The 18,564-nt window shown below is 41.3% G+C and overlaps 3 protein-coding genes and 2 long non-coding RNA genes across 22 annotated transcripts in view; 3 read left to right on the forward strand and 2 right to left on the reverse strand.

Moving 5' to 3' along the window:
- LOC121718806 (NACHT, LRR and PYD domains-containing protein 3-like) overlaps positions 1–18,564 on the forward strand; it is an 849,641-nt gene that overhangs the window by 454,037 nt on the left and 377,040 nt on the right. The gene's annotated exons all lie outside the window — the stretch shown is intronic.
- LOC121718961 (zinc finger protein 2 homolog) overlaps positions 1–18,564 on the forward strand; it is a 389,219-nt gene that overhangs the window by 192,081 nt on the left and 178,574 nt on the right. The window lies entirely within an intron of this gene.
- LOC121718794 (NACHT, LRR and PYD domains-containing protein 12-like) overlaps positions 1–18,564 on the reverse strand; it is a 338,838-nt gene that overhangs the window by 166,737 nt on the left and 153,537 nt on the right. The gene's annotated exons all lie outside the window — the stretch shown is intronic.
- Positions 3,490–4,274, reverse strand: LOC121719044. Its single transcript, XR_006034102.1, has 3 exons — positions 4,147–4,274; positions 3,871–3,918; positions 3,490–3,715 (listed from the first exon to the last, which is right to left on the reverse strand). It is a non-coding gene; the product is annotated as an uncharacterized LOC121719044 (long non-coding RNA).
- On the forward strand, positions 6,939–17,536 carry LOC121719073. Its single transcript, XR_006034134.1, has 3 exons — positions 6,939–7,016; positions 13,435–13,437; positions 17,525–17,536. It is a non-coding gene; the product is annotated as an uncharacterized LOC121719073 (long non-coding RNA).

The following is an 18,564-nucleotide window of genomic DNA, read 5'->3' on the forward strand; positions in this document are numbered from 1 at the left end:
GAAGCACAAGTGTTTCAAAACACTGCTTCGAAACATGGTTCAAAACAGCCATGTCATGTGACCACTGCTTCGAAACATCGTTCAAAATCCCCATGTCATGTGACCAAAGTTAGTGAACCTTTGGTACATTTCACCGGTGTCGGCAGGCGTGCCCGCGCGTTCAATTAACAGTGTAGCTTTCTTTTAAGCAATAACCATGATGGTGTAGTGGTTAGTGAGGGTGTTTTTTGCACGGTAGCCCAGGCTGCTCAAATGTGGTTCGATCCCCGTTTGATTTGTAAGGTATTTGTTTCACCCTAAACAGCTCTGAGGTGTCGGAATTGTTTCAACGCTTCGGAACAATTCGGCACAATTGCTTCGAACGTTTCCGTGTTTCATAAAGCCTCGCTTTGCCCATCCCTACAGAAAACCACAAATGTCTACAGGGAGACATACCTGCCAGTGGCACAGGCAGGGGCTACACCAGTGGAGTCTACATTGCTGCCCCTCTTAAGTAGCGCTCCACTGGTGCCAGATTGATTAATTGCCAATTGCCCCACCCCCTTCATTAGCACTGGCAGGTGCTATTGGAAATAGCAGGCAGAGAAGGTCTACCTGCTACACAGACATGAAACATCAGGGGTGTAGCTCAATAACCTAGAATGATAGGCCACATTTACACATAGCCGGGTATTTAGAGAAACAAATATTTCCCCCCCTCCGTTTTCAATAACAACATTGTGCACACAACATTGTTTTCAAAAAACTTGTCATTTACATCAACCCGCATAAATACGCTGTTGAGCGCCATAATAACTATGCTAAACCTATGGGTGGCAGTGTAGGGAAAGGAATAAAGCCATGCTGGCCAATCAAAATCCTCAGAATCGACACCAACGACTAACACGAGCAGTAAAAATGCTGACCTCCGTGCGATCCTTCGCCTCTGCTCCTCCATGTAGAGCAGTTGTTGCAAATGGAAACAGGCCAGAAGCGTTTGCACAAAAGTAAAAATTAGTAGCACCTTAACAGCATCCATGATAATCCTGATCAGTAGCCAAAGAAACTGTAAACATCAGGCGCTCACATGACGTTAAGGATTTTCTGGCGCATAATGTGACGTTTAAGAAGCTAAAACGCCGTTTATCCCTGTTGACACGGCAGCACATAACCGGCGTTATCAGAAATCTCCACTTTGGCCGGAGGTTTTAGAAATAATCGTTTTCTGTGATAAAAACGGGGTTTTGGTGTAAACGAGAGGCCAAACCGCAGGGAAATATCTGCGTTTTCCCTTCGTGTAAACGGGGTTTTTCTTCCAAAATTTTGGAAATTTTCTTCCAAAATTTGACTTGGCGAAATAAAATAGCATTTGAAGAGTTGTTGAGCCCCCAGTTTTTCAGATAAAAGACTTAGATTTTACAGTAAGCATCTCTGGTACCAGGTTAAACACTGTACAACAACATTTGGTCCCTCTTAGATGATTAGTTTCACAGATATTAAGGCAAAAAAAAAAACAAAAAAAAAACAACACACATCTTCGACCAACTTCAGAGCCATACTCCAAAAAACTGACAACAGGTATCAGGTCCAAACTTAATTTTTTTGAAAGATCAAATTCTTGTTTAAATCACATGAGAAGAATGATGAAGAGGTACTGTTAAAATGGACCCTTTACACCATTTTTTTCTCTGAAATCTAACTTGTTTGCCACAAACATTCACCACTGTTTGCCATATTTGAATGCCTCTCAGATTCCATGCTGCAAGATTAACATAAAAACAGGGAGCTGTTTATCTTAGACTGGCTTTACTGCCTTTTTTCCCTCTATATTGCTAAGCCTCATAAATGTGCCCACTGTGGAAGAGCATCTACAACAATCCCACAATCAATCAACAATCCCACAATTAATCAACAATCCCACATCTCAAACAGCACATGCATTGCTTACACATTCTGGAGAAAAGCCTCATAAATGTGTCCAGTATGGAAAAGTTTTTTCTCATGTTAGGACACATTGAAGAGAATTCTCATATATTTGCCCAGTGTGAAAAAGCTTTTTTTTTTACAAAATCCACATAGCACAGTGCATTTATATCTATACTGGAGAGAAGCCTCACACATTGCTGTGTGCACCGGGGTACGAATAGAATTCACTTCTAATTGCACCAGGGTACGAATAGCATACATTGCTAATTGTACCAGGGCAAATAGCAAATTGCCTTACCCAATAATAAAACGGATTTCATAGGGCCCTGTTAATGTAATGGGGAAAACAGGTAGTGTATAAACTGTCTTCTAAATAAACGTTTAGCACACATACAATGTTGCCAATGCCTCGTTTAAAATGTTAAGAACCTAATTACACTGTTGGCGAAGTGTGGATGGGTTAAAAAAAGCGATTTATGTGCAGTATGATATGCCCGGTTGATAGCGCTAATAGCTCTATGGAAGAATCGGTAAAAACTGCTTCAGGTCTGGATAGGGTCATTGTTCGGTTCTTTAAGATTTTCCCCACCGAACGGGGCGCCAGGAGAGGACACGTTGTTATAACTCTTTGTGTTTTTATTTATTCTGATAGATGTTCCTAATACATTTCTTAGTCCACAAATAGCAGCCACAAATTGCAGGTTATAAACCTATAAAATAGAAAGGCTATGATGTAACCAACGATATTGATAGCCACATACAGACATTAATAGTATTACATAATATAATATTTAGAATGTTAAATGTTATAAATATTAGAATGTACTTAGTTTTAAGATTGAATGACTAAGCAAAGCACATACATCAAAACACAGAAATTCAACAAATCCACACACAAGCAATATTGCACATTAAACATTGCACTGCCACACACAAGCCACATTGCATGGTCACAAATTAGCTAAGTAAATAAACCAAATCATCAATGTCAATGTCACACATTAAGCCAATAGCCCAATCCACAAACAGTGAGTGTTGTTTTAAACAGTATCGCTAAGCATAGCAATCCATTCCCATTAACTACATTACCCAACCTGCACTGCAAACAGGAAGTGACTTGTGACTGAAAACACTCCAGTTTCAAACACAGCCATGGATACGATCAAGCCTACAACGTTAAACATCGGATTGCAACAATGTTTTACCAGCGTGACCAAAGCAGCAATCATCACCCATACAGAAAAATAATATGTTCACATATATGCAGCTTGAACATATTCCAGTATAAGCACATCTATGTTAAATAAATATATTTACATCTATGTGAAATACATATATTTCCATGTATGCATCAATATATTTCAAAATATAAGTAAATATTCAATATTGGCCACTTTCTTATATTTTATGCATATAATTAAATATATTTAAATATATGGCAGTAGGAAGCATGATCACATGACCCTTGATGAAGATTCTGATCACATGATCTATATATATATATATATATATATATATATATATATATATATATATTTCAGACATATATTTCTCTAATATAGTTCATATTCTACAATGGTTTGATATTTTCCGCATTGATCATTAAATATTTCACTTGTGTTTACTTAAAATTAACCATAGTATCAGTATAAAGAGGAAGAAACACACAACACTTCTGTTATCTTTTATTCTATTTTATTGAAAATCTTTGTTTTTGTTATGGAACCTCAGTTCTGTCACTTTGGCATTTATTGCCTGGCCCAGCAATCTGGAGTGAGTGTCTGGCCTGGGAACTGCTTCAGGGTGGCCTCTGAATAAGACAGAACATATACAAATAGAACATGCAAAATATTAGTGACACAAATACAGATGCTAAAGTGCAGAAACACTGTTGTGTTATCACAATAATTGGAGATAAATACAAAGTGAGTTGGAGAGAAAGACATACAAATAAAATAAACTCACCAATTGTCTTAGTCCTCTCAGGGTCCAGGCATTCCCTCTAAGTGCCTCCTAAAAAATAGCAATCAATTAGGACCTCAAATAGTTACAGTTTACTAACACAGAAAAGATCTATGATGGTGAGGCGAAAATGGGAAGTGGTCCACACTGAAAGGAAAAGTTAGTTTCATCCTCAAATTTTTACTAAACTTGTACAACCAAGAAGCTGCTATTTCATTAAAGTTAAACATGTACATTTTAATGTAAAAGTTCACATCTGTATGAAAACACTCTACAAACCTTGTTGAATAAAAGCCTTCAGACTCACAACCTCCTCTTGGAGAGCCATTATCGCCACCTCTTCTGTAGGTGGTTGTCAGTTATTGGTTCTCCCACAGCTCACACTCATAGAGAGCTCTACCAGCCTTCCCTGAAACCTGCAAGTGAACAGAATATACAGCATGAATGAGAGTGACGTTGGTAAAGGGTATACTTGCGTAATATGTAATGTCCTGGGATATTCCCACTCATGAAGTGTCTCCCATCCGAGACTGCTATCTGAGACTGTAGGGAAGCTGTACCAACCATCATAGAAAGATATGGTTGGAAAGGTATATTTTCAGTTCACTTTGTGTCCCCAGTAGCTTGAAGCTAAATTCTTCCAAACTACTCAAACAAATGTATAAATTCTCAGAAACAAAAGGTTATGTTCTGCATTCGAAAATAGACCTTTAACAAAAAAAGTTATATTCATAAGTAAACATTCATTTTTGATTACCTTTGGTCTATGTGATGATGAAGCATCAACATTTGTCAGTGAAGCATACTATGGGTTGGGCTTGGGTCGTCTTGGTCTCAGGTCTTCTGGTCCATCCTCCGGTGTCCTTGATGTAGCTTTCGAGTGTTGCCTCTCTAAAATGTAAAAAAAAAGGGGTGTCAGTGCTCAAATGCACTACATGGCCATACATGGTCCTTTTCAATACAATTCAACTTTTACATTTCCATAATTTAGAATGAATATATTTTTCCCTTGATTTTTCTGTATGGGCAAGCATACAAACCGCGCACATAGCACAGCAGTAGCGCAAACAGATAAACAAACGTAAACCGCGGCTCAATGGATAAAAACAGCAGCTTACCGGTGGCGCATCTCTCCTGACGAGACAACATGCCAAAACTAGTGCTCGCTCCCGCTTATAACCCGTGCTCATTCATGGTGCATTCAGAGCACCTCGGAATGACAAGGACCGCCCCCATGGCTACTTTGTTTTTCCGACAGCAAGTGTTCATGTGCTTTGCCATCGGAATGTGTGACAAACACGGATGCCACAACAAAGGTTAAAACATACACTCACTAATCCTAAACAAACAACTGTAAAATATAGTGTAAGATGCTCGTGAAAGAAAGATATGCAGCTTTCAAGTGACAAAAACGGCAAATTCACAAGTTCACAGTAAAACTGTTGGACATGAAAGGCCACATGGACTACAAACGAACTACAACGTGACGACAAAAGTGATGACGAGCCCCTAACTGGGCAACTCTGTTAGCAAAATCTAGCCCCAGTTTCCGACCTCTGACTCACACATTAAGTGACGTGAATGACGCGGAATGATGATGTTTTCACTCGGAGAAAGGTTTTTCCGAAGCCCATGAACGATTCATTACTGGATTTTAAAACGTCACTATAGGATTTCACTAGTCCACGCTTCAACTCTTGACTGGCCCGTGCTTCAATCAGGTAAGTGAACCTCCCACTTATTCACCTGCGTTAACTTGCTACTGATCACCCGTGACTTAGTGAACATAACAGTCATCCCTCGTCCATGACTCTAGCTTATGGTCATACTTAACATATCTAAAACCCATTTAACACCGGATTTTCCCTTTAACGTTACTGTATGCGTCCCTCGCTGTAATGTTTTTTTTTTTTTTTTGTCTTCCATGATGTTCCTTTAGGACTGATCAAAGAGCCATACATTATTGCCGTGTTTTGGTCAGGAGATTGGCCACATTACAGGATCATATTTCACGTCTTATCAAAGACTGGCGGCTGTTACTGTATTTTACCTCTATTAGGTCTGGTCTACAGATTCATAGTTTTTCTGGGTTGGCAGGTTGGGGGACACAACTATCAAGCAGTATTATGTCTATCTATACACATTTTTCAAGGGTGATAATCATCGAAAAGTTGTGATATGATAGGCCTACTGATCCATTGTGATCATTACCAATATAAGATGTTCTGTGTAGTATCGGCTATGTCATTGCATGTGTTTTTATTTTCTTCTTCTTCCAGATAGACGACCAACAGCCCTAATTCTTGGGTGCAGCTACATTCGCAATGGGGAGGAGAGAGCCAGGAGGTGTTTGGGGCGAAACCTGGGTGCCAATGCTCAGGTTGAGTGGCTTGGCTTGAATGGAATGCGGTGGCACTCTGTTTTCCCCTGCTTCTATGATTGGCTGAGAGGAAGATTCGCACCAGATGTCCTGCTGGTTCACTGCGGCGGGAATGACTTGGGGAAGCTCAAGTCCGTGCGTCTCATCGCAGCGATGAAGCAGGACCTACAGGATCTCCGTCAGCGTTTCCCCAATATGCTAATCGTCTATTCGGCCATCACCCAGAGACGCTGCTGGGGATGTGTACGTCCGAAGAGAATCGAGCGTTCTCGTAAGTGGGTGAACAGTGAAATGGCTACCTTTGTTATGGGTATGAACGGGGGTATTGTGCATCACCGTTACATACGCTTTTACAAGCCTGAACTGTTTCTGAGGGACACTTTTCATTTGTCCACTTTGGGCAATGACATTTTTTTGAATGCTTTTTCAGAGTGTCTGAGGGCAATATTCCCGTAGGGTGAGACAGGACTTTTGCTCTAGAAGCCATTTGGCTTTAGCTCAGGCGTGTTAACCCTTAAAACTCAGGTGGCATATATCCGTGCTGCTGATGCACCCTTGAGAAATGAACTAACTTTTACACTTTTTTCCGGAAGTGCTGCCGGAATCTGCATTTCTAAAGAATGCCTTTTTGCATTCAATTTACATGTGTGGATGCCTGTGTTTGATCTGTATTGTCTTAGCTAGCCATGGCCAAAGATCCCCAACACCCGCTCATGCATAAAGTGACCATTTGGTCCTTGTTCTGGCCCCTCTACTGAGAGATAACTCAGTCCTGGGCCTACTTGATGTCCTTTGGTGAGATAGGCCAACCTCATCAAAGTCAAAGTCAAAGTCAGCTTTATTGTCAATTTCTTCACATGTTCCAGACATACAAAGAGATCGAAATTACGTTTCTCACTATCCCACGGTGAAGACAAGACATATTTTACCAATTTTGGTCCACAGACAAACATAACATTCAAGTAAACAAAAAAGTAAGTAAATAAGTAAATAAGAGGGCACATATAATAATGAAAAAAATAAGAGCAGCAAAATTTGGTTGAAATTGTGCATAGACAGTCAATAAAATACTAGTGCAAAGTCAGGCCAATAAAAGGCTTGGATAGTTCTGTTTGACCTAAGTAAGAAAGAAAGTGGCATAGTGGTGCAAGTTATGTAAGAGCAGCAGAAGTGTTGTGTTTTCAGGACAACAACACCAAGTTGTAAAGTGTACAAGTGTGCAAGTGTGCAAGTGGAGTAGTGCAGGCGGCCATTGTGGGTCCAATGTCCAGGATGTTATGTAGCTGAGGGTGGAGGAGGGAGAGAGTTCAGCATCCTTACAGCTTGGTGTATGAAGCTGTTGGTGAGTCTGGTAGTGCGGGAGCGCAGGCTTCTGTACCTCTTCCCAGAGGGCAGTAGATCAAACAGATTGTGAGCGGGGTGACTTGCATCACTCACAATTTTGGTCGCCTTGCGGGTGAGGTGGGTGGTGTAAATGTCCTTCAGGGAGGGGAGTGAAGCACCAATAATCCTTCCAGCTGTGTTCACTATGCGCTGCAGGGCTTTCCTGTTGTATTCAGTGCAGCTTCCGCCCCACACAGCGATACAGCTGGAGAGGATGCTCTCAATGGTGCCTCGGTAGAATGTGGTCATGATGGCTGGTGGAGCACTTGCTCGCCTCATTATCATACAGTATTGCTCTGTAAATATGTGTTGTGAATAATACATTCATGTTTGGTCTTGAATTAATACTTGTAATGTGGGCAACAGTCTGATTATGGTTTTGGTACAATTGAATGTATCTGTGCATAGTTGTAGATTAAGAATTAAACTGCAGCATAAAGTTATGATATCCACCTGGGCCACACCCATCCACCTCAGACAACAAAGGCTCTGATGAGTCGTGGGTGGCCCAAGTGAATGATAAAAGTGGAGGCTCTGGTCCTCCAGGGCTCTTCTGTCTTCTTTCCCATCTTGGGGCTTCTTTTCCCATCTTCTCTTCTTTTCCACCTTGGACCTCTTCTCTGGGTCGCTCTCTTTTCCCCCTCTCTCTCTTCCTCTCTCTCTCTGTCTCCCTTTGTCTTTCTCTCTCTCTCTCTCTTTCTCTCTCCCCCTTTCTCTATCTCTGGGTTTGTATTGTTTTATCTGGTGTATCAGTTATCTCTAACTTGTCAAGTTTACCAATTGGTTAAGTTTCCTTTGTTACCATTTGCTACTTTGTTAGACCATGTGACATTCAACTGAAGTGATATGGGTTACATTTACCTTTAAGACTTAATGCCTATTAAATTGTTAATTTGCCTACCAATAGTATATCTTCAATTCCCGTAGTGTGCCATGCCATTCTCCTCCATAGCTGATAAGATAGTTACTTGGTAATTGATTGGTGATACAAATTATTAATCAAATGGAGTCAGATTAACGAGTATGTAATAATATCATTGCCATTTAACTCTTCACCCTACTTGTCCACACAAGTTCCTTTAAGTGATGATATAGCTTGACGTCTCTATGTTTCCGAGGCTATATAGGCTATATCATTTCGGAAAGCTTCTTACAATATTGTAGAAGCAATGTTATTGTTATTTTAAAACATGTAAATGTGTCAAAGATTTATGTGGTTGGGGGACAGCCAATTATGTGGTGTGTTATAAAGACATTGTGCAAATCATGTGTTGTGATCTCGATGCTGGAGCAAGGTTGGTGTCGTGAAGCCTTGGCGCACACGCATTTCTGCCGAAATAGATGCCCGATAAGTGCCCAAAAAACGCTACAATATGGCCGCTGAGTGGAGGGATTTGCCTAAAAGGACTTTGGATTAACTAGAGCAAATGAGCAATAGTGGCATCTTTCCATAGACGTAATCCATCCATTGACTTGTATATAAATGGAGCATCAAAAGGACTTTGTGGAGGGATATCTCTCTGACTATGATGGCAATGGAAAAACATTCAATGGAATTTATTTAACAATAAGTGTGTTTATTATTTCAATTAGTAAAAAGTTTCATCTATGTATTTGTGTTTTGCCAATATATTTATTTTTTTGAATACATCAATTGGATTTTAAATATGTTTTTGCTCATGTTTGTGTATTGGTTACAATGAAATGCCAATACTTTAATCATATTCCTTAGGTTGCGCTAAAAAAAGGATATAATATAGTCAGTATTACACACTCCTGAGACCTCTTTAAAGTCATTGTAACATAGTAACACTACTAATGGCACTTATGCTGCCTGTATAAAGATGTGAACCGAGCGAGACATGACTACTGTACAGAAAACTGACAAGAAATGTTTTTAGTTCTTTGAAACAGAAAGCCACCCGCGGTGGAACAGAGAATTACAGTGAATCAGACTGCTTCACCAACTTTTCATTTTGCTTCACTACCATAGATATCTTTTCCCACTGACTTCAATGTAAATCGAGTGAAACCCCCCGCGGCTTGTGGATTTTTTCCATTTAATTGATCCTTATGGCAGATAAGTCTCACCCGTGAAGCAGTGACCGATTGGCCAGAATTTCACACTTACTGCAGTTGAATATGATTGACGCAGCACTCTGGCCAATCCCTGTCTCTCCATTAGTGAGCTTGCAATCATTTTTCAGTTGCTTTCAGTGACCTAACAAGAGCTTCATAATAAACTGTGTAACCCATTCACATAATTATGTGAAAATAAATAAAATGTTTTACATTCATTTTGTAAAATACATCAGTTTGTTTCTCTGTAGGGGAGAATGTTTTGTTTAGGATTATCTGTGTTTTCTAACATCAGCTGGGGGGGATAGCTTGCTAGTAGTCTCGCCACCAGTCAGCAACTTGCTATCATGGTGACTCCTTAACGTTAGCTCCTAAGCAATATGGATTCAACCAAAGATTCAGGCGATGGAAAGACGAACATCGGTTACCATGTCTTGCAGGATAATTTACAGTCTTTTTGAAATGAGGAGAAGTTATTATTGAATGCAGAGGGGGGACCAAGAGACCTCTGGTGAAAATAACAGTTTGTGGGTGCTACGGTAAGGAAGAACTTTATGCCATGAATGCAGAGGCGTATCAAGCTTTTTAAAAGTGTGGGGGTTGTGGAATAGGAAAATAAAACAATCTGGCCAAATGATAAATAACTCCCTACAGGGATGTTGTAAGTATTTTCTGAGAGGGCTGCGGACTATATTGGTGTCTGGGAGTTTCTCCCCCGAAAAAAAATTGAGATTCTGATTGCTAAACACACCATTTTAATGCAGTTTGGGAGGGACAGAAGAAGCAGCGCCTATGTGTGGCTCATGTGACATGTAGGCCTACATGATCTACCTGCTATCACTTCACTATTTGACACTACCCTACATGGAGACATATCTCATGTTATAAATCAAGAAATCATTTCAGAAATTATGTTTTGTGCATATGGGTTAGCAGGCTACAGACAACAGACAGCAGCCTAATTTCGAGGTATCACTAATACCTATTAAATAAATGTGAAGGACACAGAATAGTGCAGAACTGTAAGCTCAAATTCAAAAACGTTTGAAGTCTACCCAAACATATGCAAAGGGAATATAAATAAATTGTGTTAGCCTACATATACTGTAGCCAGCTTAATTAATGTCAATTTAAAGATTATGATTAGCAGTTTCTATGGTTTTTCCATGGATAGTTAGAGGAAGCCACGTTGTTTAAACTATTGTTGCTTCTAGCCCACGTTACCTCCAGTTTCACTTGCTGCAGGGACGCACACATTGCATGAGCGCTCATAAGCGTTCTATTGAGTTCTACATGCTGGAAATCTTAGCTCTCAGATGTATAACTCAAATGTGTCTTGACGCCGCCGTTTGTAAGATCGAAATAAGATGTTCTAAATGGAACGCGATCATATTTTAGACATTAAGATCTCCAGTAGATGTAGCACGACACACACTGACAGTGAAATGCCGCCGAAGTTTGTAAGATCAGGTCAAATAAGACGTTCTAAACGGAACGCGATGTAATTAAGCTGTTCAGATCTTTTCCAAGCGTCTTGGAGACGTATGTGTGCTGACTGGGCTATTTCTATATAGTTGATGACACCAAATTAATAAGTATTTCTGATTGAACTTTTAGCCTAGTTTATTTTTTTCTCAGTCCGCGGTCCCATACAATTCAATCTTGCTGCAAATGATCAGACGTGTGAAGCACCGGGAATAACTTAATTTCGCGGCTACGTGGACCAGTAGGTTAATTGTTGAGGAGGCCCATAGTTTGAGAAAAGCTGCAGATAATAGACAGAGAAAGCATAATGCTCTGAGAACAGTAGCCAAGGGCCTTTCTGCAGAAACAACAGTGCCTTGGTGCGCGCACCCCTGCATTCACTTATTGACTCCCTGCATTTCTGCATTGTGACAAAAACTGTCAGTCAGACAGTGAATTTTGGTTTACTAAATTAGCATAATGCGGTAACAATTATCATTTCAATTCTACCTGAAATCTGCTCACTGCAGACGTTATAATGCAGACCCAAGCAGCAGCACAGCCTTGAAAGACGCACACTTTGAATTTGATCAGAGCGGCTCTGGTTCTTCACTGGCTAACTTGATGTGATTGGCTGGATGACCGTTCAATCAAATCAACAGACCTTTTTGTGTATGCGTTATGGTATATACGGTTCCAACTCTTTACGGGAGCGTTTATTTACATATTTTACTTTCATTTTAATCTGACAAAAAGTGTGGGGGATAGAATTGTGTTCCAGCAAAAGTGTGTACGTTATAACACCCACATTCCCCACGCTTGCTACGCGCCTGCATGAATGCCACAAGAGCTTCTCAAAGTAACCTGCAAGTTCACTGATGTGTTGGCCTATAACATTAGCCTATGTTATGGGTGTGTTATAACGTCTTGGCTTCCCATTTTAAATCCTCAACTTTTTTCCAGTCAAAGGCGATTGATTCAGAAACATTTTCTAGGATTCTTCAATGTATCAGGAGGCAAATGCCAAATGGAATCTTAGTTTTGTAGAGAAGGATGGCAGTGACAGAAACAAACTGGTTGGTCAAAGATATGCCACAACAGCAGTCAGTCATGGTATCATTTCTTAATGTGAATTTCTTCAGTGAACACTGCATACGAGTTGTTTGTTGTTATGCACAATGGTTCAATCTAACGTCTAGGAGCGGGTATCCCAGAAGCAAGAATGTGTCTCATATTAGGCTACTGAATTTGGCATTGAGCCTGTAGTATGCCTTATGGGGTATAATCAGTAGCGTAGCATATTTAAGGAAGGTTGCTTCAAGATGTTGTGGACTATAGAGCCATCAACAACTGGGCAAAAACTGCTTAATACAATCTAACAAAGTGTTGTTAATCTTATATCAAGATCAGAAACTGTAGTTGGTATTGTTTTCAGTATAAAGAGTTTCAGTATAACACTAAAAGCAATACCAAATAGACCAAAAATAGTTTTGATCTTTAACTCTATTTGTAGCAGTGTATGTAAGCTGGCTGGATATGGCATTCAGAGTCTGCCTTCAGGGGGCGTAAGTGGTAGCTGTGTGGTAGTAGGCTCTTGTGTAGGTTCCACTGAAGTATCTATCTATCTATCTATCTATCTATCTATCTATCTATCTATCAATTCAACACTGTAAACCCGAATAATAGTAAAATTAAGGGCAATCGATTGGCAATAGTTGATTAACTTAAAAGTCAAAATTTTCCAGAACTTAAAAGGTTGGATGACTTGCTATTTGTACTTTTTGATAACAGTTAAATTAAAGTGCTCATTTAGCTCAACTCATATTTTCAGCTATTGACTTAATGTTTCGAGTTTTCAAAAGGTTCAGTTGGAAACTTTTCATGGGAATAAACAGGAATATATGGAAAATAATATAACAATTGTGACAACACATCTTTTTTTAAAAGTTCAAAAGCAAAAAAAAAAGCACAAATCATTGTATCAAACAAAATAGTCATCCACGCAAAGTGTGCCTCTGTCTGTCTGTCTGTCAGACCACGTGTGTCCTATTTTTTTCTTTTTTCTTTATTTATTTTTTGCCTCACGGGGCAGTTGGCCAGTTGGCTCTGTGACTTCTGGCTTTTGTTGTAAAGTTGCAACGATTGATATCAGTTTCTTGGAAAGCTGCAACATGAACGACACACAATTAAAAAACAGACCATGAAATACGAAAATCAAATCACAAAGAAACCATTTCAGATAGGCGAGACAGGGAGGCCAGCTTGTATTCATAACATCTGGGCCACCGTACTGGAGAGAAGCCTGATAAATGTGCCCAGTGTGGAAAAGCTTTTTCACTAAACTTGATCTTTAACTCTATTTGTATTTATAAGCTTTTTTTTTATTTACTATGCAGAGCTAACTAACTTTACTACTCACTGTGCATGTGCAGAGTAAGCTACCCTAACACCAAGGTAATGTTTGGTATACCCCCCATGATTTATCCTTTTTTGGCCGTTCAATCATGTTGTAGATTTTTATTCACATTCCGGTAATTTCTAGGTTGTTACCTTTACTATCCAGTAGGTGGCAGTCCAGGATAAGAAAACTAGACAAAAAAGCAGCATAGCCTAATTGAAAATGACACTCGATGGATAAACGTTACCTAACCCTAAAATACCTAATGTGGAGCGTGTAACAAAGAGGATCCACATCACCTCCGGTCATTACAGAGACATCCCTAGCTTAGTGCGAGAAATTAACTCTACCTTTGAGAAGCAGACGTTGACTATTAGACTCGTCTACTGTCCGATAAAAAATAAAATTCATTTCAGAGGCAATGACGACCTATTCCTGGAACTCTCCACCACCTTGAGGCATATTCTCGGGTTGCAAGACTTGGGACTTATCAGCACCGGCGGGGTCGACGCGCCCTATCCCGCGGATATAAGAGGCGGAATGTACAACTTGTATGTGTACAGCGACGTTGTACATAGCCATAGAGTCGGTGACACTTTTGCCCCTCTCCTCAGAACAGTAGAAATGAAAGGTCAGCCGCATGATATCGTCAACATTCAATACGATCATCCGCACTTCATGCCCGTCAGCCAGTCACATATAGAGAACATCAGAATTGAGTTGAAAAACGATCAGAATAAATTCATCAACTTTACTTATGGTAAGGTCATAGTTAAATTACACTTCAGACCGGCCAAGACATCTCTACGCCTGCCGACGCTTTGAAGCAGAACATCATCCAGCTCCGATCGCGGCCCTTAACCTCCCCTTTACAATATGGATTATGATCCGAAACGACTGATTCCTTATTACGTGTCACAAGCAGGAGGTGATCTGCCCGGCTTCTCAGGGTCTAGTGTACAGTATGGCTACGGTTTTGGGTCCACCTTAGCTAGAATGTTTCGTTTTTTTGTGCCTTTGGCTAAAAAGGGGTTCGCTATGGCGCGCCCTCATTTAAAACAGGCGGCTACGAGCATTGCCTCAGATCTGACATCTGCGGCCATAAAACGTATGACAGCAGGACCGCAACCTGAGACTCAAGAGGGGCGTGGACTGCTGGCCCTCGCACGCTCTAGACGACCCCCTGGTCAACGTATCCGTACCATCGTTAAAAAAAAACGTCAGACGTCAAAAAGCCGCAGACCCAGACGCCGAGGTACACGTCCACCCACTGCTCGTAAAACTCGAGGGAGGAAAAAATCCAGAGGAGATATCTTCTAAAAGATGGCTTTCAGCGTGGGTCATGAATGCACCAGGTCTGATCTCGATCTATTTGCTCCCCCGCTGACACAGTTGTCTGTGGAAGCCACGAGTTGTGTAGAAATAGCCCCTCTCTCCGCCCTCACTCATAATGGGCCCCTGGAGTTTTTTTTGCCGGGTGACGGTTCAAAGTACATTGACCTTAATAACACGCTTATTTACCTACGTATGAAAATTACAGAACAGGATGATACACCGATAGATAATACGGACCATGTGGGTTTAATCAACTACCCCCTCAACACCATATTTTCGCAATGCGACGTGACTTTGGGAGATCGATTAATTAGCCATACAAGTGCAACCCACCCCTATCGCTGTATTATCGATTGCTTGCTTAATTATGCACCGGCCTCTTTGCAAGGACAGTTTACAGCAGGTATGTTTTACAAAGATACAGCCGGCGAAATGGATGCCACTCGCTCCCCTGCAGGACCTAATTTGGGACTCAATGCGCGTGCGCAAATCAGTCGCGACAGTCGGGAGTTTGAGCTGATGGGACCCTTGCATTGTGACATGTTCTTTAGCGACAGACTTTTGTTGAATGCGGTGGATTTGATAATCAAATTGACTAGGGCCAAAGATGAGTTTTGTCTTATGGCCCCAGCCCAGTCTACCTACAAACTGCACATCCTGGCAGCCAGCATTTTTGTCAAGAAAGTCACTGTTTCCCCGGCCGTACGTCTGGGTCACGAAGCGGCGTTGTTAAAGGCGAATGCTCTGTACTCCTTTACACGCACTGTGGTGAAAAGTTACTCACTAAAGTCAAAGTCAAAGTCAGCTTTATTGTCAATTTCTTCACATGTTCCAGACATACAAGAGATCGAAATTACGTTTCTCACTATCCCACGGTGAAGACAAGACATATTTTACCAATTTAGGTCCACAGACAAACATAACATTCAAGTAAACAAAAAAGTAAGTAAATAAGTAAATAAGAGGGCACATATAATAATGAAAAAATAAGAGCAGCAAAATTTGGTTGAAATTGTGCATAGACAGTCAATAAAATACTAGTGCAAAGTCAGGCCAATAAAAGGCTTGGGTAGTTCTGTTTGACCTAAGTAAGAAAGAAAGTGGCATAGTGGTGCAAGTTATGTAAGAGCGGCAGAAGTGTTGTGTTTTCAGGACAACAAGTGTGCAAGTGGAGTAGTGCAGGCGGCCATTTTGGGTCCAATGTCCAGGATGTTATGTAGCTGAGGGTGGAGGGGGGAGAGGAGGGAGGGGAGTCGTGTTTGCAATCAAGAGAACCTATTTTTAGGTACATTGCCCCGGCGTTTAGTCTTATGTCTAACCGATAATCGAGGATTCACGGGGAGTTACGCGCATAATGCATTTCATTTTATACATGCGAATTGCGAATACCTGGCTTTAAGCTTGGATGGACGTCAGATACCTGCAAAGCCCTTCCAACCCAACTTTGACCAGAACATTTGCACTCGCGAATTCTATAATCTCATTCTGTCTACGGGTCGCCATCTGAAAGACCACAGCCTCTGCATTGATCGTGGAGAATTTTCGCAAGGATATGCGTTATTTGCGTTTAATTTAGATTCAGACGACGACAATAATGGTGCAGTTCTTTCACCGGCCGCAAAGGGGAGCATAAGACTAGAAATGAGATTCCGACAACCCCTTGCAGATACTCTGACCCTGATTGCTTACGCTTGTTTTGATTCAGTGTTGGAAATTAACGCCAGAAGGCAAGTGCTGGTGGACTTTTATTAGATTAAAAAGTATATGAACATGAACACCCTTGAAATAGAAGCTTTATTGAGACCTCTCTTAGGATCTCATTTTCTCGGTGTCTTCGCCTGTGACATGTTACCTGACCAGCATCGACGCTCAGGACCCCGCTGTTTGGTGGTAAATACCCACCCGAGCTCTCAAGGGGGCGAACACTGGCTGGCTCTGATCATCGAGTCCCGGGAGAAGGCTGAATTTTATGATAGCTTCGGATATCCCCCCACTATGTTCACTATCCCGAGACCATTACCCCCTTTTTATTGAAACATGCTCGAGAAATCCACTACAACACGCGTCAAGTTCAAGACATAGGGTCCCGAGCATGTGGTCAACATTGTGTATTTTACTTATCTCAAAGAATGAGAGGCGTGCCTATGGCCGATGTGCTGGACATGTATTCTGCAGACCCGCTTAAAAATGACATTATGGTTCACAAATTTGTCAACAGCTATCAACGGTGTCTAAGGACAGCGGGGCTAAACCAGCAGGACAAAATGCCTGCTCTCTCCTTAGGTTTAAAGAATGTCATAATTGTTAATGCATGATGTTATAAAAATAGACTAGAATGAAATAGAACAATAAAAGTTTTTATTGAACTCTGATGTGTTTTTATTATTTCATTTACCAGAAACATGCCGATACATAAATACAGATAGTACATCGCCAGCAATACTTTCACATTCCTAGCCAACTCCGCCTAGAAGAGGCTGTTGTCGGGGACGGGGCTAGGCTTGTGTTTGACAATGAACCACCTGTGTCAAAACCTCTCTCCTAGGGAGGTGTCACCTCGAATAGGTTGAATGTCTGAGATCCTGTCTTTGAACACCTTCTGGGTGCCGTACTAGGAGTGGATGTCTGGGGCGGGGGGTGATGATTGAGCAAAGAGGGCGAGGGTGTGGGAAGATGTGTTTTTTTCTGTCGTAGTGCCATGACCGTCTGCCTAGCCTCTCTGTTCACGAGATCACTCAGGGGGATGTGACGCTGAGCTACATTTTTTAGAAATATTTGCCAACCTGGGGGTCTTTGCCCCGCCATGCTTTTGTTGGAGACTGTCAAGTGTCTAATGAGATCTACCACGTGTGAGCCCGCCACCGCGCGGCCATGGTCTATAAATTCCCCTGTAGGGGTCCATGCCGGTCCTCCAACCCCCCCACTGTCCTGTAGTTTAGCCAAAATGGATCTGGCTTTTGTATTTAAACGCTGGGGCAGGTGAGCCAACACGTCGGCTATAATTTTGTCTTGAGGCTCAACCGTTGTTACCTCTTCAGCCGATTCGCTAGGTGCGCCGTCAGACAGGGTAAGCTTAATTTCCTGTTGACCCTGAAATCCTTGTTTTTGAATATTCATATACCTATGAAGCAATTGGTTGTACAGTTTAAGTTTATCATGGAGGTCCAGGTCCGTGCGACTTAAAATCTCGCGCATGCGCTCGTCCAGATCCCCCATAACAGACTGTCTGAGTATTTCACCCTCAGGCCTGTGAGTCGGCGGCTGTAACCTTTTCATGTCAGCGTCTGAAACTAGAAACATTTTCTGTCCATCTCTCATCTCCGTCTCTCTCTCTCTATTTCCTCGAGGGGAATAGCAAGCTCGTCAGGAAAGGTAGAGCAACGCTCAGTAAAGGCACTAGAAAACCGCCTGTTTGCAAGACCAATTTCTTTTTTTTTTTCAGCCCAACGTGTTTGTCCGATAACACCTTAATGAACTTTTTATTTTGTTTTAGTTTCTTAAACAGAGAGGTGTTGAGCGGGATGTTGCCTTTGAGCGTATTAAGTGCTATTTCACATAAGGCACGTAAGGCATCCGATGAACAGTGTGCCAGCAGCTCTTTACGCTCCCGAGGCTTGGCGGTGATTAAGGCGTGTAAAAAAGACACGTTTCTTTTAAT

This window comes from Alosa sapidissima, chromosome 9 (assembly GCF_018492685.1).
Source record: "Alosa sapidissima isolate fAloSap1 chromosome 9, fAloSap1.pri, whole genome shotgun sequence".
NCBI classification, from domain to species: Eukaryota; Metazoa; Chordata; class Actinopteri; order Clupeiformes; family Clupeidae; genus Alosa; species Alosa sapidissima.